Source organism: Sparus aurata, chromosome 4 (assembly GCF_900880675.1).
Source record: "Sparus aurata chromosome 4, fSpaAur1.1, whole genome shotgun sequence".
Classification (NCBI taxonomy): Eukaryota; Metazoa; Chordata; class Actinopteri; order Spariformes; family Sparidae; genus Sparus; species Sparus aurata.
This window is the reverse complement of record NC_044190.1, coordinates 39948802-39969225: the sequence shown is the minus strand read 5'-3', so window position 1 is coordinate 39969225 and position 20424 is coordinate 39948802. Positions and strand designations below refer to the sequence as shown.

Here is a 20424-nt window from a genome sequence, read left to right as displayed (position 1 = left end):
ACAGACGCAGGCTGGAAATCACAATGAAACACTGATCTCTCTCTCTCTCTCTCTCTCTCTGTTTGTCTGGTTGTCTCTCGCCCACAGATGAGCTGCAGCGCGTCTCATTCTGAACACAACAAAGGTTCCTACATCAGCTCCGCGCTGGAGGACGGAGATTTTACAAAGTTTCTATTTTTAACATAGTATAAGCTAACTTGTGACGGCATCAGCTGGTGATGTTATCCCCGGCTCAGATCTAAACGTAAGACCTGAGTGAACGAGCTACATTCTGACGTACTTCCTGTCACACAAAGTGATGACGTGTAGAAAAGACCACGTTCGTGACGTCAAGCGTGACATCAGTAACGTTACGCTTCTGATAGAAATTACCTTGCCAGTGAAGATGGAATGAAGTCATCAGCAGATTATTAGCAGGTTGGCGTTTAAAAAAGTCGTGTAGACTCGCTGATTCTGCTGGAATTGTCTGTCTGTGTGTGGACAGGTTTGACGTCTGAGCAGGAGGATGAACTAAGTTAGGGGCCGCTGGCGCTCAGTGGGTTAAATCCTGGACGGACTCGATGGGCTTTCCCTTTTCTTTTTCTCCTCTCATGCAGATGTGCTTCGTTGAAAAGCCAATCAGAGCGATTTCTCTCAGCGACAGTCTCTCTGCACGCTCAATCGACCAATCAGGTGCCAACAAGCGCCAACTAGCAGCAGCAGTGCAGGAAACACCACGACGATGAGGACCACGGGCGCTCACAGAGGCAGTGACACTGACAGCGGAGTGTAGTTCTGATCAGAGACGGTGCGGTCCGACCCACCACTGCTGCACGCATGTGATCATGTAATAATGACTCCTGAGTGTCAACAAGGTCTCTAGTTATTACTTTACTTACAGAGTGTTGATAACGTGTACTTGTGATGTGAGAAACATTCAGTCAGTTTGAGCAGAAACTTGAGTATCAGTAGACGCAGATCACCATGGTAACAGCCAATGAGTGGCAGCATTCCTAATACTAACAAGTGCTGCAGTCTGAACGTTCAGCTCGATGCAGCGAAAACGCAAAAACGAGGAGCTGCTGCTGCCGCCGAGGATTTACTGTACAGACTCTGATTATTCTGTTCTCTTGTTTGTTCCCTGCAGTCATATTTTGTTGGACGCATGTTTAAATGAACCCGCCAGTGAAACTTCACCTCCTTTCATTACTGCTGCTCAAAGCAGAGAGAAAAAACATTCTTCAAAACTCATCTGGTTTTAAATGATTCTTATTTCTACAAGAGAAAGGTTTGCAAGATGAGACCTGTGGACGATCAGGAGTCAACAGGACAACATGCACTATCTGTCTCGGATATAAACCAGAGCAAGTGATGTTAAACAGCATGTCTGACTGTTAAACATCACAACACGCACGGAGACGAACCTCCTCCTCCTCCTCCTCCTCCTCCTCCTCCTCCTCCTGCAGGAGCAGGAATGCTCGTAACAACGGCTCAAAGGTAAAACAGACAAATACAAGTCAGCGGTCGCCCGGGAGATGAAAAAGAAAGCTTTGATGAACCAACAGAAAGAAACCTGACGAGGAGAAGCTCAAAGGCCGACCGCACACACACACACACACACACACACACACAGACACACACACACACACACACACACACACACACACACACACACACACACACACACCTTCAGTAAACCCACGCACACAGTAACCACAGTCGGGACCTTTGCCCGTCGTCCTACCTGGATTTGTTTCCTTCAGCGTGATCTAAACATGTGATTACAAGTTCAGCTGCACAGAGCGAGCCGAGCGCTCTTCCTCGTCATGCCCTCCTCCTCCTCCTCCTCCTCCTCCTCCTCCTCCTAATCCTCCTCTTTCAGCTCTCCAGCTCTGACAATAAACTCCACAGTCTTTTCTCTCTCAGCAGACTTTTGTCCCAGTTCTTCCACCTCTGTCGCTGCTTCATGCCCTCTTTTCCTTCCTTCTGCCGCTCTCCTCCCACTGCTCCTCCTCCTCCTCCTCCTCCTCCTCCTCCTCCTCGAGCACAAACACACCATAAATCGCCTCCACCTCGGTGGGAGCGGCTCTGATTTCAGCCCCCTCTCCTTCCTCTCCTCTCAGGGCTTTTACTGAAACGAGTTCAGCTCCGTCAGACAGATGGGAGGAGAGAGGTGGAAAGAGGAGAAATAACGGGGAGAAAGGAGCGGTGTCATCTTACACACTGTCAGGGATAATAGAGAGGAGCTTTGTGGCTCTTTCAGCTGTGGAATGCAGAAAGTCTTTGAGGCCAACACAAATAAAAAAGAGAAAGAGAAGCGTCAGGATTCGTCTGCCTCGGTGTGAGCAGGAGGGCAGCAGAACCGATCAGCACCTGCCGGTCCACAATCACAGAGAACAGGTCCAGTTCTAGATCCAGAGCGAGGCGAGGTTCTGAGCTGATACCTGGTTTCACCTCCCTCATTCAGCCCGACAGTGTTCATGTTTCACGGTGGTATTTTGCTTCATTTTGCTCAAACCGTTGATTATGTGTTTCCACCCTGCGGCTGCTGACACAGACACGATTCTTCTGTTCATCTGTAATACGCAGGTTGTGATGTTTCACTCAGTCGGGCTGCTCCAGAATATTGATTATTCTGTTTGTTCTCCGAGCTCAGTTTACTCAAACAGCCCAACAACCGTCATCAGGAACCAGACGAGCAGACAAAACACTAACTGCAGCAGATTACAGTGCAGCCAGCAGCACAGAAACATGTTGTCAGGGTCTAAAAATAACTTCTCTTTCTAACCAGATTAACTCAAATCTCTCGCTTTGGAATGATTCTGGTCTTGAACTGAGACCCGGTGAAGACTTACAGGAGTTACACACACTGATCCTCAACTGCAACTGAAACGCTTCGTTTGTTGACCGGAATTTAACTCCTGGAAGTTAAAAACACGGTTACAGCTGACCGGAGACGCAGCAGTTCTGACTCAGGCCCGTCTGACCGACCAATCAGAGGAGACTCGGCCTTAAAGGGATATTCTGGTGTAAGTTTAATCCATGGTTTAAATCACCGTGAAACTGTGTTAGACTCCCTCTGGAGAGATCAAGTTAGCAGACCGCTAATTTACGGAGTTTTATCAACCTCAGAAACGACCGCACGACAACAATACACTGCAGTAAATGGATCCAAATATAAACCGCCACCAAAAAGCCACAAATAATGCTCAGAACAGCACCAAACTTCAGCAACAGTACAAATAGGGTCTCAGCACATAGTCCGGGGCATCTAACCTCCGCTAGCTTAGCTGGATTTCTACTGAAAAGCTGACTAAATTTACCACTCTTCTGCAGCAGCTTCCTGTTGACGGGAAGTCCCGACGAGTCGATTACCGAGTGCAGTAGAGTTCCGCGGCTCATGGATGAAAATGTATGATTATGACTCCATGGAAAAGCAATCAAAGTTCATATGTGTCTTACCTGCCAGTTTATAACAGTTATTATCGAGAGCGGACAGGGAAAAGAACAGAATTGAGCATTTCTAACCGCACTCGGTAATCGTCACGTCGGGACTTCCCCGACCTGGAAGCTGATGGAGGAGAGTTGAACTCTGTTTTTAGCTTCACAATAGAAATCCAGCTAAGCTAGCGGAGGTTAGATGCCCCGGACTATGTGCTGAGACCCTATTTGTACTGTTGCTGAAGTTTGGTGCTGTTCTGAGCATTATTTGTGGCTTTTTGGTGGCGAATTATATTTGGATCCATTTACTGCAGTGTATTGTTGTCGTGCGGTCGTTTCTGAGGTTGATAAAACTCCTGAAATTAGCGGTCTGCTAACTTGATCTCTCGAGAGGGAGTCTAACACAGTTTCACTGTGTGTTAGACCATGGATTAAACTTACACCGGAATATCCCTTTAAGATGAGATAAATCCAAGAATAAATTCCTTTAATTAACAATATGAATCTGAATATCAACATCTTCTCAGACGAGCCACTGATCGGAGCTTTGATGTTTCTTTTTCTTGGCTCTGTGTTCATAAAGTTGTTGACTTCATCTCCTCACACTGTCCAGGACCCCACGGTCAAACAGTAACAGACCCATTTAAAGGAGGACTGGCCCGGCTGTGAGGTTCTGGTTAAAATTCAACCCGTCCAGGAAACCAGCCTTTGATGTTAGCTTCCTCTCACTCCTCCATGTGCTGCAGAAGCTGTTAGACAAACTCGCGGCGCGCCTGCAGAGTCCAGGTGTGTTTGCCAAACATGATTCATGGGGAGTGAGTTCTGGCTCATCCTCTGTTTTTCGGCGCCTGAAGGCCTGAAGGTAAGTTCCCATAATAACAAAGGCACCACGAGTGTGCGAGCGCCCTGTAATTACTGAGTACACAGAGCTCCGGTGCTGGTGGAGCCGGGTCAAGAGCGAGTCTGTGCACGCTGCGTGCCTGAGCCACTGAAGCTGCGCCGATAGATGCTTCATTAAGGACGGGGATCAGCGCAGTGGATCAGCAGGAGGCTGGAAGCAGACTGCAGCTCTTATCTCTTCTCCGGAAACAACTCACACTCGATCTGTAGCTCCGGGGGAAACTCGACACTGCACATGAGCAGCGCCAGGAACGCCTGTGATCACCTTCCAGAACGTAAACTGTGTGCAGAGCTCAGAGCGTCCTCCTGGAGGTTCACTTCACCACGAGGTGACTCCAGGTGACTGACACAAACTCCCACTGCAAGTATTGTGATGTGCAGACGGGAGATTACAAGAAACAACATTTTATTAGAGTTTAAATTGTCTTTGTGCTGACAGTACAGCATCAGTTCTGAACTTCTCTGCAGGGATCGACACCTTTCCTCTCCGATATGTTCCTGAGTTTGATGTTTTGATGACGGTGGTGTCGAGCGAACACGTCGGTCCAGTCTCTGTGACTCCTGAAGCTCCTGCCACACAAACAATGAACCTCAAGGTCACTTCAATCTTTTCCTCCTGCAATCCTGATACAATAGATCGATTGACTGAGCCTGGATGATTTTTGGAGGCGATATTCAGCACTAGTGAGCGACCGATGTATCGGGGCCCGATAGAACGGCCCGATTTCTATCGGTCAGACACTACTCAGCACTGTCCTGTCCGTCTCATACGACTTCCTGCTCACAACAATATCAGATCGGTTACACGTCACAATCAATAGCCGATAAAAGAACATGAAAGTAACTTAATTTATCAAATATATGTCGTGCAGAGGAAGTATAAAGTAACAGAACACTGAAATACTCAAGTAAAGTAGCAGTAGAAAAGTTTTTTTCATCACTAGTTTCAGTTTTACTGCAAACAAATATTAGTCTTAAATATCAGCTGTTTAATAATCGGCCTTCAGAAAGTCGTGTTGGTGGACATGAAAAGATGAAGATGTGAATCAGTCCAGCAGGCGTTTAGAGACGCTGGAGACGTGCAGTTTGTAGTTAAACAGCTGAAGATTACAAAAGACGTCTGTGTTGGTTTAACAAAGATGAGACAACAATAATTCAGTCCAACAACAACACGTCCCTCGAGTCCCAACATCCGACTACATGCAGCTCCTGTGAGCCTGCGACTGACGTTAACACAGAAATCTCTCCATCTTTGACTTCTTGTATGAGACGGAGCAGACGGCAGCGCTGTGCAGCAATATTTCTTCTCTGAGATAAAGACGGGTTTAACAGACAGCGGTCGGAGGGTCAACGACTCTTCACGCAGTTTACTCCAAGAACAACAACAACGTGTTTTATTGGCTGCCGTCCTGCGACTGCAACCTGTTCTGCTGTGAGGAGATCAGGTGACCGTCCTCCAGACGACATGACAGCTTAACACCAACACTTCCCTCCTTGTTATGGGGTCAGAGGTCAGGTTTACGGGCCCACAGGGGGCAGCTCCTGCAGACTGGCAGCACATAAACAAGAGAGAGTGAGACACAGTGTTGGGTGAGGGGGGTGAGTGGACAGGACAGGGCAGGGGTGAGGAGTCGGGTTTCCCCCTCGCACCTGCTGCACTTCCCTCCTCCTCCTCTGGACTTCCAGGGAAGACTGGACTCTCAGTGTCTCCTCGATACGACTCTCCCGTCTGCTAAACATGAAGCGTCCAGCTTCAGTTTCAGCAGAGAGACTTCAGGACAGCAGACACTCAGATGTAATTACATCCAATACATGTGAACCCTCTCAGCTACAGCAGCTCCTCTGAACATCTGTCCAGCTGCCAGCGTTCGTCAGATGATCGAGTAACTTCTGAGACCTTTCTGGATGTCGTGTCGTCCATCTTTAACTTCCTAAAACAAATGATTGGACATAAGAAAGGAGCCACAGTTTGACTTCCATCTCAGCTTCTTTTAAATCACTTCAACTTCACAGCTCATGCTGACCTTCAACAGAAACCTGAATCACAATCCTCAAACAGCACCGAACACTCAGAGCGTTTACATGCACAGCTGAGTCAGATTACAGCCAGAGTTCGACTCTGCTGCTCAATCAGACAACTGCAATTATCCGAGTATACATGCCGGTGAGAAAATCGGATTATTGTCCGGAGCATGTCATACCCGGTACGCTAGGTGGCGCTGTACCCATTTCAACTAGTGGTAACAGAAACACCTCCGGCTGACCTCTTTACGTCACCAGCAACAACAAACTGCCTCGACATTCCAGAAAGATGGTGTACGAAGAGCGAGATGAAGCTACATCTTTGTACACTTCAAATATGTACATATTGACATGATAATTACACACACTAGATGCACAATGGCGCTCTTTCTTGCGGTTCTTTCGGAGGAAAGACGCCGCTGCCGCCGTCCGTCTACTTCCGGCTCACGGCCCCGGGGAAAAAATGTCGCGCCTGCGCAGAACGCAAAATCCGATCCGGTCCGATTTTAGTCAGACTAAGGTGTATACATGCATCTTAAAGATCCGATCATAGTCAGACTAACACAGTAATTCTGTTTTCTTGAGTATCATGTAAACGCACTGATTGAAGACCAACAACACGTGGAAACTCGTTCCTGCTGCACGCACTGATCTGATCAACACAGTCTGACCAGTGATGATCCATCAAATGATCAGACTGCAGCGTCATAATCAATAAGCAGTGACGGCAGAAAAAAAAAAACGCAGTGAAAAAAACCCAGAAGTTTCCTTTTAAGGACGACAACAGCTGAGCTACTTTACATTCAGAGCGCAGAGGATCCGCACACAACATCTCTCTCCATCTCTGTCAGTGTAAACATGTGCTGCCCTCTGGCTCCACGCTGCCCACACACACCACTGTATAAATAATATGACAATAGAGTTTACACACACACACACACACACACACACAAACTAACACACACACACACACACACACACACAGACACACACACACACAAGAGCTCTTCTGTCTGTTCTCTGAGCTCCGGCTGCCTACACACTGCAGATTCACACACACACACACACACACACACACTCACACACAGAGCGGGTCAGAGGTTCTGCTGAGAATCTATTAAAAGCAGTTAGCTGTTGTGTGTTCACCTCCAGTTTCTGAGCAGAACTGCAGGTTTGTAATGTTTCAGATATACGAAGCAAACACACAGAAATAGATCCGCGGGGGTTTTCACAGGTGGGCCGATCGATGCAGGTGACGCAGCGATCGCTCGGCCAGTTGTCGAGATTCTTGCCTTTTCTTTCAAGAAGCTGGTTTTTGAAATATCTCTGGTCCCTGCGGGGGAAACGAGAGGAGCTGAAAACATTTCTATCAGTGATCAGCAACATATGGGAGGCTGTCCGTGACGTCTGTCAGCTCTTTTACACTGAATCCAATTACTTTCTGCTGGAAAACAACGGAGGGACGCTTTCAACTTTTGTCCCGGATGAATAATTTATATCCTCCAATTCTGCAGCATTGTTTAAAAATGTGCTGATTCGATTACTGATCAAAAAGTCGAAGAGTTACTTTGTTTAATTCACTCAGTAACTTGTCTCAAAGATGAAGCCTCAACGTGTCGCAGAAACAACGTTCCTGGATCATCCAGAGCAGGACAGCAGAACAGGATTCATTACAGAACCTGACCGGGTCAGTATCTTAAAACCACAACAGATCCAGGATCAGACAAACTGGACCGCCGCCACAGAACTGGATCTGCTGAAGGACGACGACTGTGTCAAACACGTCCGGCTAGGTTTAGGAAAACACTGTGATTCAGGTTAAAATGACATCAGTCATGTTATATGTGACATAATTTTATCATGTTAGCAACCTAAAATAAAATACTGTTGATTTTTTGTTTTTGTTTCTTAAATCTCCGTCTGTCGTCCTGCACAGACGCTCGTTATACTCTGCCTGACTTCCTTCTTTGCTGCTGTAATAACTATTACGGCCACTAGAGGTCGAAGAAACATAAATACAGGTTGTAATAATCTGCTTTCACAGTTGCAAAGATTACAACATGAGAGGAAACACCTCTGCAGACCACCAGGTGGCAGCAGTCCTGGCAGAACAGAACCAGAAGACTCAGGGCGGAGTCCACTTTAATGAGAGCCGTTTGTTAAAATCATGGATACTAACGCAGCAGACCGAAGAGGCTTTCCCCGTCTTCATGCATTTCTCTTCTTGTGCACTGATTCGCTGAGCTGAACAGCCAATCAGGTGATTCCTCTCATCAACAGAGCCGACACACTCGGGCTGAAGACGTTCGTTCATTAGCTGCACATCTGTGAACAGCCTGTAGCCTCAGATGTTTGTTTCATTCATTTGAAATGCTACGCAGAGACATTAGCATTAGCATTAGCATCAGGCTGGTACTGTAGAGGGAAACCTGAGCTACATCTCCCTGCAGAGTTCGTTAACACAGTACGAGAGAGAGAATCAAGTTGTTTGTGATTTGTGGACAGCGGTTCTGCTGGAGAAACAGGAATAAGAACTCGTAGCACGGAGCGGCGTGACCTGGAGGAGACGGCAGCTCCATCATGTGGTGGAGCTGCAGCTGAGAGTCAGCAGAGACAGCAGAGCGCCTGCAGCTACAGAACTACCAGCTGCTCTTTCCCTGACCCCGACTCAGATAACATGCTCCATCTGAGGCTGCCGGGTCGCTCAGTCTGCCTCCGTCAGCCTCCGTCAGCCCACACACTCATCTCACATGGACGCTGACGTCTCTCAGTACTCACGGGTGCAAAACTTTTCAGAGAGCAAATTCAGTCTGAGAAATGTTCTTCCTGCTTTGTTGATGCCGTTCTCTGCTTGGAAAGAGGCTGAACAATGAAGCCGGTTCTGTTTCGGTCCAGATAGAGTTCAAGTATTGAGCCGACTCTCTTTCATGAACTCTGGTGAACTCAAAAGATTGTGATGCCGAAATTATGTAAAAACAAGAGAAGACGAAATATGTCCAGAGGTAAATATTCATCTTTTTGCAAAGACTGCTGCTGGATTCAAATTAAAATGGTTTAAGGTCCGAACGGAGTCACTGAGCGGAGCAAGAAAATACAATAACACATGTTGTGAAGAGTCACTGACACACACACACACACACACACACACACTTCCTGTGCAGCACTGACCCGACCAGCAGGAGCAGGTCCGCCGCAGCAGGCTGAACCTCACAGTTCACATTTCAGATGAGATTCAGAACCAGTTTCAGCAGAACCGCTGACACGTCATCTGACCTCCTGCTCAGAACAGTGAAACAGCTTTATCTTTTCTACTTCGTCCTGTTTTCAGCTGGTAAACAACAAAACTGGATCACAGTAAACATCTGGTGAGGAGAGAGACAGATGTGAGCACCGTCCACCAGACTCTGTTCTCATTAACCAGTTGTTCTGTGGCTGTTTTCAGACAATAGACGAAGGATGAAGAAGTGATTTCATCACAGTTCAGCAGCTGCACTGTGATCCAGCCGTATGTGTCCGTCTGCTTCAACACCAGCGTCACTGTTCTAAGATCTGAACTGTCTGGAGGCCGTTTTGGAAAGGCTACGTTAGAATTAGAGAAAGTCTGATGTCACGTAAATGTTTGACTGTCGACACTGCAGCCTCGTCACCTCGCTGTGACTCCAACCTCTCACCCTCACCAGCTCACAGACGTGACAGTAGGGCCCTATAAAATATGTTTTAATTTTTCCCAAATTCATTTTTTTCCATTTTAATTTTTGGGAATTCCGTTTTTTCCATTTAGATTTTGGGAATACAGTTGTTTTTTTTTTACCTTTTACTCTTATTTTACTACTAAAACAGTGTTTCTTTAATGTAAATGACAAGATGTACACAAATTAAATTGAAATTACCTTAAATTTATAGAGGTGACAAACACATTTCCTCAGTACTGTACTGTAGAGAACACTAAAGTGCATCAAAAACATCTGATTTCATCATGTCTTCATACTGTAGTATAATTTGTGTTTTTATGGGTTTAATTTGGGTTTCATTGAATAAAAACATGGTCAGCTCTCAGGCAGATCCAGTAAATGTTTGCATACCAAAATTGTTCTGAAAATTTAAGTTGTAAATATTAAAAAAATGTGCAAAGATGACCAACGAAATGAGAAATTATACTGTGAATTATACAGTGAAAACAGCAGCCCTCCCCCGTCCTCTGAGCTCCCGGCCCAGGCAGAGTCAGCTAACAGGGCTGTGGCTAACGGGGCTAGCTAGCTAACAGCAGCTACTGTTAGCAGCAGTTAGCAGTCACTCTGGTGATATGCAGATAATATGAATCGGACAGGTGGCTAACTCTCTCGCAATACACCTTTAATTATGATTTCTCTGGTCTGCTTCTTTGCAAAACAACAGTTCACCTGACACATACAAGTCGTTCGTCAAGTGTCAAGTCTCAGTTTTTTCGCTTCGCCATGCTTACACTGTTTTGACGGGGTGGTGAGGACTTGTTGTGCCCCCTCCGTGCAGTTTTCCCCAGACATGCGTTCCTCTTTCACACGAAAACAGCATTTCAGTGAAAGTATGTCAAATTCCGCGATATTCCGCGTTTAACAATAGATTCCGTTTTAATCGGCCAATTCCGCGATTCCGTCTGCGATTCCGTGATCGCGGAAATCATAGGGCCCTGTGACAGTAAGATATACATGAAATATGAACATGACATCGATGTGGTTTATAGAAACGTTACCTGGCGGCTACGTGAGGATGAAACAGAGAGGAAAGATCGATAAGCAGCGCCCTCTACTGACCCGGAGGAGCTGAGGAAGAAGAGTGTGTGAAATCAGACAGGTGAGCTGTGTTTGCTTCCTGTTTCCTTCTGAACCAACGATGGTTTATTTCAACCCTAAACAGAACTTTCCTGACACACTTAACGTAAGCGAACGTTAAGCAGAGCCGCGTTAGATCAGAAGTTGTTTCTTATTTCTGTCAGTGTGGTTGTGAGCAGCTCTCCTGTCGACGCCGGCTGTCTGCAGGGCAGCGACTAACATGTTTTGTCACTTTCTCTTTTCAAAGACTGGTGGAGCTCACAGAGGGGTTCATGCCTGGATGGGGTTTTTCTTTTGGGAAAGTAAAAACAGCTTTTGTTGAGGTTAAATAAAAAATTCCCTCTGTACATGTTTGGAGCTGAAACCTCAAAGAGAAATCAGGCTGCTGGAGCTAAACATTGTTCCCTGTACGACTGAGAACAGCGCTCGCTTCTGTTTCCTCTCTGCGTCCTGAAACTAGACCAGAACCTGTTTTTGTTTTTTGTCTTTGTGAGTTGATTCTCCAAACGTGAACAGCTGAGCCGCATCAATTCAATCAGGAGCCGGCGTTTGGCTGAGAATCAGATCCGGTTAGCAGCTTCTGGATATATGTGGAAATAAACTGCGGCCAGCTCTGTTGTTATCATGTCGCTCATTATGAGTCTGACGGCCAGGTGTGCTGGACCGGGCCCAACAGAACCGGAGCAGCAGAGCGCCGAGACGAGCTGAACGGCTGCCCGGAAGATAGAAATCCATCTCAGGCTGCACGACAGGCTTTGGAAAACAATAAATGTTGTATAGAAATATAGTGTGTGATTTGTACATTTCAACAGACTCTGATCTGTGAATCTCTCAGCTGACTTCTCTGCGGTGCTGCTGAACCCGTTCGATTCTTCTCAGCTCTAAAAATAAAACTTTGCTCGTCATCATCAGATCAGGACTGAAGGTGACACCATGAAATAATCTCTATATTAAAGTTCATGTTTGACTTTGTGAAAGTCTGAGACGAACTAACTGAATCCTCCTCTGACTGCTCGGCTTAATATTCACTGTATCGTTTTGTTTGCAGTCTTTAGTCGTTTCCACGTTTTAACCCTTTTTATCATATTCCTGATTCTCTTTCATCCTTTCTTCAGTGTGAGCGTGTCGTTTTATCGGTGTGAATAAATGAATAGTTAATACGAGTCGATACGAGGAACGTTGGGACTGAAAAGTGAAGTCTGGCTGACTGACACATTAACACAGAAGCAGACTGCAGTTCATCTTCTCCCAACAACATTATTCATGAGCGTGTGTGTGCGTGTGTGTGTGTGTGTGTGTGTGTGTGTGTGTGTGTGTGTGTGTTGCACTTTGATGCTGTGAGACCTCGCCGGGCTTCTGTTAATGTGGTGAGTCACACGCTGCTATTTCTGTCCACATTAATGCCGCGCTGCTCTCAGGCTGGTCTGAGGTCAGCTCGGGGTAAAAACCTTTCATCAGGTCACTTCCTGCGATCTGGCTGACAGGTGACGTCCTGCGCTCACACACACACACACACACACCTGGGAGAAGACGCCTGATGATGAACAGATCTGTAGGGCGGATTGGAATCCATATTTATTTGTGCTAAACCTTTTTTTTTCCATTACGGCAACAAATCGACATCGACACACGAGCCGCGTTCAGAACAACTGTGAGCAGTTTGAGTTCACCTGCATGTTTCCACCTCCGTCATTCAGCCGCTCAGTGACAGAAACAAAGATCCTGGAGCTTTTTGTATGATTGATAGTCGACTGCTACGCCATTTTAAAGGAGGTCACCAAAACAAAAACAGAGCCTGGAAAGTCCACAGACGAAAAAATGGGTTTTCACTATTTTTGTGGACGATGAAGAAGACGATGACAGAGGAGGAGTAGAAGAAGAAGATGAAGAAGAAGAAGAAGAAGTTTCTCAATCAGTTTGATGGTCCAATATAAGAATTAAGAAAACATCCTGACCAGGTAGGCCGAGCTGCTCAAACTGCCCTGATCTCTAACTATTGATCGAGCGATCAGAAAACACTCGGGTTGATTTCAGTATGAAGATTCTCGTCTCGTCGGAGGTGACGAGCACGAGATCTCCCTGCAGAAGTCAGAAGACTTTCTCCTTCTTCATTCCAGGATTGTTTACATCGTATTCATTCTATATTAAACCTATTTTAACACCAATTATACGACAGCAGAGAGGCTGTGAAATCAGATTTCACCCCTCGTCCCCTCTCAGCTGCTGATCTACAGAGATCCCGTCTCGTCCCGGTGACTCACAAAGTGCTGAGAGGAAGCTGCCGTGTGCTCGAACTGCTGCAGGATCTGATGTTGAGATTTTGGCGACTCCTCGGTGGAAACGTCACGTACAGAGGGCGAGCGAGGCGTGGAAGGAGAGAGAGAGAGCGAGGGAGCGAGGGAGCGAGGGAGTGAGAGGAGGTGGAGCTAAATGATTAACTGGAGACGTGAGTTCATTTTCCCTGCGGAGCCCCGGCTCCATTTCTACCCATCCACCAACACAGATTCATCTCCCTGACAGCGAGAGGAGGTGTGTGTGTGTGTGTGTGTGTGTGTGTGTGTGTGTCTGTGTGTGTGTGTGTGTGTGTGTGTGTGTGTGTTGACAGCAGATACAGTGACATCCATTAATAAAAGCTTTTCACTGTACGCATCACATGTTGTCTCCCTCAATCTTCGTTCATCATTTTACCCCCCCGTCAATCTTCTCCCTCATTTCTCCCGCAGTCACAACAAATGTAGTCGATGGCTTCGCGGGGCGGCCTCATCATTTACTCTGTGTGACGAAGAGGACAGCGAGGCATGATGGGAGGAGGGGGGAGGGAGGAGGGAGGAGGGAGGAGGAGGAGGGAGGAGGAGGCGGTGTTGTTGTTGTTTGGAGCTCAAGGCGCTGCTGGCAACCTCCAAGGAATCTTTTTTCTTTATTTTACAGCCGGAGTATTTTCAGATTTTGATCAGATAGATTTCATTCTTGTTGCTGAATTCACACGACACAGATTCATAAAGGAGTTCATTTGTCCAATCAGTCGACAATCAGGATCTGAACGAACACAATCTTGTTTGGAAATGTAACTAACATGATACTGAGGCTGTTTCATCCATTACTGTATTGTTGATTCATCTGTTATTAAGTCCCGATCGTTCTTGATATGATTCTCTTCAAATCAGAAACATTCCTTCTTTCTGCAGGAGAAAGCTGCGACCTCGTCATGTGGTACGCTTGTGATGTGACTGGTGGTGCCGGTTGATAGAACCGGTCCATTGTAGAGGAAACTATCTGAACTCTGCTCATAAAGATCAGAACATCTCACGAACCGTCTCATGTTCGCGGTTTAATTCATTCAGAAATAATTTTGATCGACATGTTTTGTGTTTTTATCCAGAAATTCAGATTTAGTGGCTTTATTAACATAATCTTAAAGTGCAGGTTTTTACTTCTGTCCATCAAAAAATATCTGATAAAAACTGACAGCTTAATGAAAACCTCGTCACGGCTTCTCTTCAGCTTCCTCGGCTCGTCACAAATCTACATTTCTTTTGAAGAAAGACGCCTTTTATTGATTCTTTATGATCTCTCCAACGAAAACTTAAATGTCAAACAAAGTAAAGAAGATGTTCCTGGTGGACTTTCTCCTTTAATAACAGTTTTAAAGTCGCTGCTTCAGGCGACAGTTGAATTTGTTTCGATCTTTCAACGTCCAGAAAGAAAAAGGTTTCCTCAAAGGTGGTGAAAAATCCGATCCTCCCTCCACAGATCACACAAAATCGAAACCTGCTGTCACTTTCAAATTCATTACACTTTCATTAAACTTTAATACACTGACTGTTGTGTTCAGTCATGTGGGGCTGTATGTCACCTCTGACCCTGACGGACCCCTCAGGACTGAGACCTGCTCTCTCCTGGGAACACCGGCTCATTAAAACACGCAGCCTCCGGCCTCCCGGGGGCCCGGACGGCCCTATCAGCACATCACATGGCCCCGAATGTTTGTCATTCAGCCAATCAGAGGCAGAGTGTGGAGGAGGGGGGGTCAGGGGTCAGGGGATTAGGAGTGGGAGAGCAAGGCATTGTGGGTGCATGCCCTGTGGTTAAGTCAGGTCACCTCAGCCTGCAAACTGTGGTGAGGGAGATCACAGTGTGTGTGTGTGTGTGTGTGCGTGTGTGTGTGTGTGTGTGTGTGTGTGTGTGTGTGTGAGAGTGTGTGTGTGTGTGTGTGTGTAGAAATGCGACAGCTCTGACTGATTGATGAGCTCGCGGCTGCAGATGACCTGTAAGACTTGTAATGAGCTTTTACAAGGTGACAGCCAGTCACACACACACACACACACACACACACACACACACACACACACACACACACACACACACACACACAGGTCTACTACAGGGTCTGATTTAACTATCTAAAGCTGAGCAAATCAATATATTTAATATTGCCAATGAATAAATTTACTACCTGTGAGCTGCAGGTGTAGGAACAGGCGTGTGATGGAGGTGACTGATCAGAATCACTTTAGTAACGACACATGAGTCATTCTGGACGATCCTGACAGCAGAAGCATCTGACCTGCTGCTCTCTGCTGTCTCCTGTGTCTCCAAACATTTGAGACGTCCAACACAACACACAGAAAAAACCCAGAAAGGGAAATGAGTCTTCTGGCAATGAGAAAAGATTCAACCGTCCACAGTGTCACAGATCTGAGGAGGAAACTGAGGCTCAGTTTCCACCTGGTGCACTTGGATATGAGTCTCCTGCTTCTGGTCACTGAGCAGATCAGGAAAGCAGAGGACGGGAAACTCGACGCACATTCATCATTAACGACTGAAATGACTCTGAGAATATACGAGCTAAAGGGAGAAGCTTCTCTCGGAGACAGCCACAGTATGCTGTTATTATGGAGTCTGAGCCTCTGATTGGCTGCCACGATGATGCAGCGGATTGTGAGCTGTAGTTTCCTCGGTAACCACACCGTCTCTGTGCCGGTCACAGCGGAGAGGCCGGGTGGAATCAGCCCGCTGGACCCTCAGCAGAACAAGAGCTCCACATGAAACAGTGTCTGCGCTTTACGCAAACCTGCAGGTGTGTATTTAACTGATGACACGCGTGTCTTGAGAAGCTGTCTTCCTCCGTGCAGTATTAACAAAGAATAACTGCAAACAACGCACCGATAATTCAGTTATTCATATGTTTTATTCACAATAGATTCTTCACAAATGTGTTGGGTTTTCAGCAGCAGTACCGTTACGACTCCTGAAACAGTGAAACACAGCCGACATCTGAGAGAACAAACAGGGACGCAGGAGAGAAACTAGACTTCAGACAACACAGATTCAGTCAGAAGCTACAAAACTGAAACATTTCTGCGAGCTCAACAATTTTTAAGAAAATTGTTCACTCTGGTATCGTTCACAGATATGAGCTGAGCAGAGGGGCGACGAGGGGAACGGACGGTCGGGCTTCAGCCCTGTTCTGGAGATGATCCATCTCAGGCCCGGCTCTGTGAAACTCTGCACTTCTCCTGGTAATGGAAACATGATTAAGTGTAGCTCTGATTGACTCAGCACGGCCAGAAAGTGCCGACGGAAAAAGCACCACGAGACCCCGCAGAGCTCAACTCCTTCATCTTCACAGCAGATCAAATATAACTGGGACTTTATCGACGTCTGCTTTATCAGCTGGGAGATTCTTGTTCAAGATGTTTGGTTAAACTGGGATCGAAAGGCCTCACACACACACACACACAGTGACAGACTTCAGAAGCCAGTTATTCCCGAACTCTAAATAATCTGCAGCAGCCACGGGACTGAAGAAGGACGATCAGTCGCCGCAGCCTCTTTTTATCTGATCAGGATGAAAACGCTCACCCAGCGCCTCCCAAACGACTCCGTTTCATGTAGATGTTGCAACGTACACGAGAACACACGACGTGCAGGCAGCCGACTCTGAGTCGACGCTGTGTGCATCGTGTTTTTTAAATTGAACGAGGACTAAAATGAAGCAAAGCCACTGCAGAGGTCTTCAGGGAGCGTACAACAAAGCAGCGAGGATGTGGGAGGAATCTGACGGTCGAGGAGGAAACTGAAGCACAATTCCCACCTGGTGCACTTTGATATGAAGTCTCTTGGCTCCGGTCACGTGTTCACACAGTGTTCAACAGTCCTGATAACACGACAAACATTTACCAAACCAACCGGTCAATCAACAGCCTGAAACTCCCATGAAGTCAAACATCAGTGCTGATTCCACATTTTATAGGGACTCTTAAGGCTGTTGATCATGTCCTGGAAGACAATTAGACTCTTGATGACTCATCCTGCATTTGAAGGTGTTCACTCAGTTTGCATCCAAATTTTAAAACGCGTTGATGGATGTGAAAAAAGAAGACGCTGATTGTTTCACAGCGACTGTGCACAGACACCACGTCGTCGAGCTAACCTGATTATTTTACTTGTAGTTTCCCAGATATAGTCAGTGATTTGATGAAATGTAACCAGGGTTTGGTCGTCGTCTTCTCCAGTTTCTGAATGACGGACAGAGTCTGAGAACTAGACTACTAAACATTTATATACTGATCAGTCTCAGTGCTGCATCTTGTGGCTGATGGCAGACGAACACAGCAGCTACAGCTCAGGTTGGTACCAACTGGAGCTGCCAGACCGGTTGTGATAGTAAAAGACATCGATGGCAAACATCGTCTGGTTTCAGCTTCTTAATGTGAGGATTTCTTTGTCATTTTTGACAGTAAATGAAAAGATTTGGGGGTTTGGACTGTTGGCCGGACCAAAGAAACTACTTCAAGCCGTCACTTTAGGCTCTGGAGGTATGATGAGCATTTATTCAACATTTTCTGATATCGTATGGACAAACGATTAATCTGGAAAATAACTGTCAGATTAAAGAATAATGAAATAATTATAAATTTCAGCCCAAACCATCTGTGTCACAGTTTCTCCTATCTGGCCTCAGGGGGCAGTAATGAGTCAAAGAAGATATTTCTGCGTCATTGGACGTGTGTTCGTTGTGTTTTGGTTTTGAGGACCGGCTGCGTCTGGTTAACTTTCCACCTCTGATGAAGAGCAGCTCAGTTTCTCCTACGCAGGATGAGTGTTCATACGGTCCGACACGACTGCAGGTCTCCCAGAGGAAATCCAACCGAGCGTACGCCTACAGCTCACATCCATCCTCGTCTAAGACTGACCAGGAGAACACAACAAGATCTGGGCTTCATGTGAGACTAAAGATCTTTAAATATTACTGAACATGAACATAAGACGGCTTCAAGTGAAAATCCTTCTGATACTTCTCACCGATCAGCTGTGAGTGAACCTCCATAAAACGTTCATATAATTCTATAAAACGAAGTATAATCCGGTCAGTCAGCCGGTTCCTGAACACTTCATCAGTGAGATCCGTCTCTGACTGCTTCCCGTTTGCTCTGCTGCTCATTAAGTCTGATGTGTTTGAACAAATCGACTGCAGCCGACAGCAAATATCACAGCTGGTGACATTTTTATTAAAAAGAAACAAACCCTGCAGACTTCCACCACCTGAAGCTGATCTCTTATCTGACAGTTCAGGACATTGTGTTATCACTGTCACGTACAGTGTGTCATGTTCATGTAATTCAGACGCAGAAACTGTGGTGGTCTAATCGAAGAAATATGTCAGTTACAGAGTTGTTAATTCCAGAAGTTGACTTTAAACATCGTCCGTCGCTCCGACCGGCCCAAATATTTGGCTTTAACTTCTCATTCTGAGGTAAATGCTGATGGCACCGTGAAGCGACTGAAGAAAAGTGTCACCATCCGACTAAATATCAGTTCCCTATTAGCTTGCTTTCGTTACGCTGTTCATTCTGCCACCAGGCCGGACTTGTTTCTGGGAAAATGAAGTTGAGTTCTGGCACAAACAAACAATTAAAGGCATGTTTTCCTCAGTTACTAGTGTGGAAACTTTACACTGGGGACTCCGGGACATGAGACGCTTCAGAACCAGAGTGCTTTTACTAGATCAGTAAGTAACAGAACGTATCACAGCACTGGGATCAGGGTTTCTGGATTCAACTGGGATTCTTGCGGTTGTTTTTTGCTTTGGGCCAGAACCAGGCTGCTAGCAATAGCCTTGTTGCTAACCCTGCTAACTGCGCCTACAGTAACACCACAGGGAAACACTGCACTGCCTCTATTGAGCAAGTATTGATCATATATTAATTCTGCAGTATTGATCTGTTTGTGATCTTTCTTTAGAGATCTTCCTGCTCTGAATGAGACTCCAGGCTCATGAGTTATGTTTCAGGAACAGATTTATTTTCCACTGCAGCTTCTATAACAAAAGGAAACCTTAAATCACTTAGAAACCAATTAACATGGCTCAGACTTTACTTCCTCATGTCTCGTGTCACATTATAGACGCCGCTGAATAATCAGAAGAGCAGACGTGTCAAAGTAAACACAAAGAAATGACAACAAAGAAGGAACGCGACAGCTCTCTGTATCATCACGGCTTCTGTTCCTGACTTGATGCGGCTGATTTTACACTTCACATGAAGTCGTTTTCCTCCAAGACAATAAAACCTTGTCACGCTCCCACACAAACACACACAACCACACACACACACACACACACACACACACCACATGGAAGAGAAGAAGTGTGACATTTGAAGCACGGAGAAGAAAGCGTTTGTTCCTCACCAGGTTCGTAGATGTAAATCCCAGGGCGGGAAAGAAGTGTGACGGAGAAGCTGCTCAGTTGCAGTCGACGACTCCAACAGGGACCTCCGGGAGAAAATCCAGTCTGTAGATACATAAACAGGTATGAGATGACAGATACAGCGTGACAGGCTGCTTATCAGATAACAACAACATATATAAGATATCGCATGAAAACACATTTAAAGAGAACGCAGGATGGAGATTATTGCTGAGCAGATCAATCGAGCTGTCAGTCAAACATCTGAGACAGAAATTCAACCGTTCAAAGACAAATCACAAGATGTTCCTCTTGTTGCCATCGTTAGACTCTTAACTGGGTTTCTGCATCAGGCTTCACGGGTCAGCTGAACATGGCAGAATGTGACGGGATCTGATGTTCTGAATTTCAGACCACAGAACCAAAACTGGAACAAAACAACTGAATCCGCCACAACAAAGACCAGTTTGGAAATCTGCATGAAGGCAACAGAAACAAACGTGGAGACGAAACGAGGCAACTCTGTATCAAATGACCCGGACCAGCCAGGACACAGCGAGGAGCCTGAGCCCAATACAGCGGGTC

At 46.1% G+C, this 20424-nt stretch overlaps 1 protein-coding gene across 2 annotated transcripts in view; it reads right to left on the bottom strand.

Moving 5' to 3' along the window:
* Positions 1-20424, bottom strand: part of large2 (LARGE xylosyl- and glucuronyltransferase 2) — a 77283-nt gene that overhangs the window by 30612 nt on the left and 26247 nt on the right. Inside the window, exon 2 of one of the 2 annotated variants that reach the window (XM_030415269.1) lies at positions 19842-19944. The gene's annotated coding sequence lies outside the window, so the exon portion shown is untranslated. Of the gene's footprint in view, positions 1-1723; positions 1957-19841; positions 19945-20424 lie in introns of those variants that run through there. The other variant, XM_030415270.1, reaches the window with a different exon arrangement.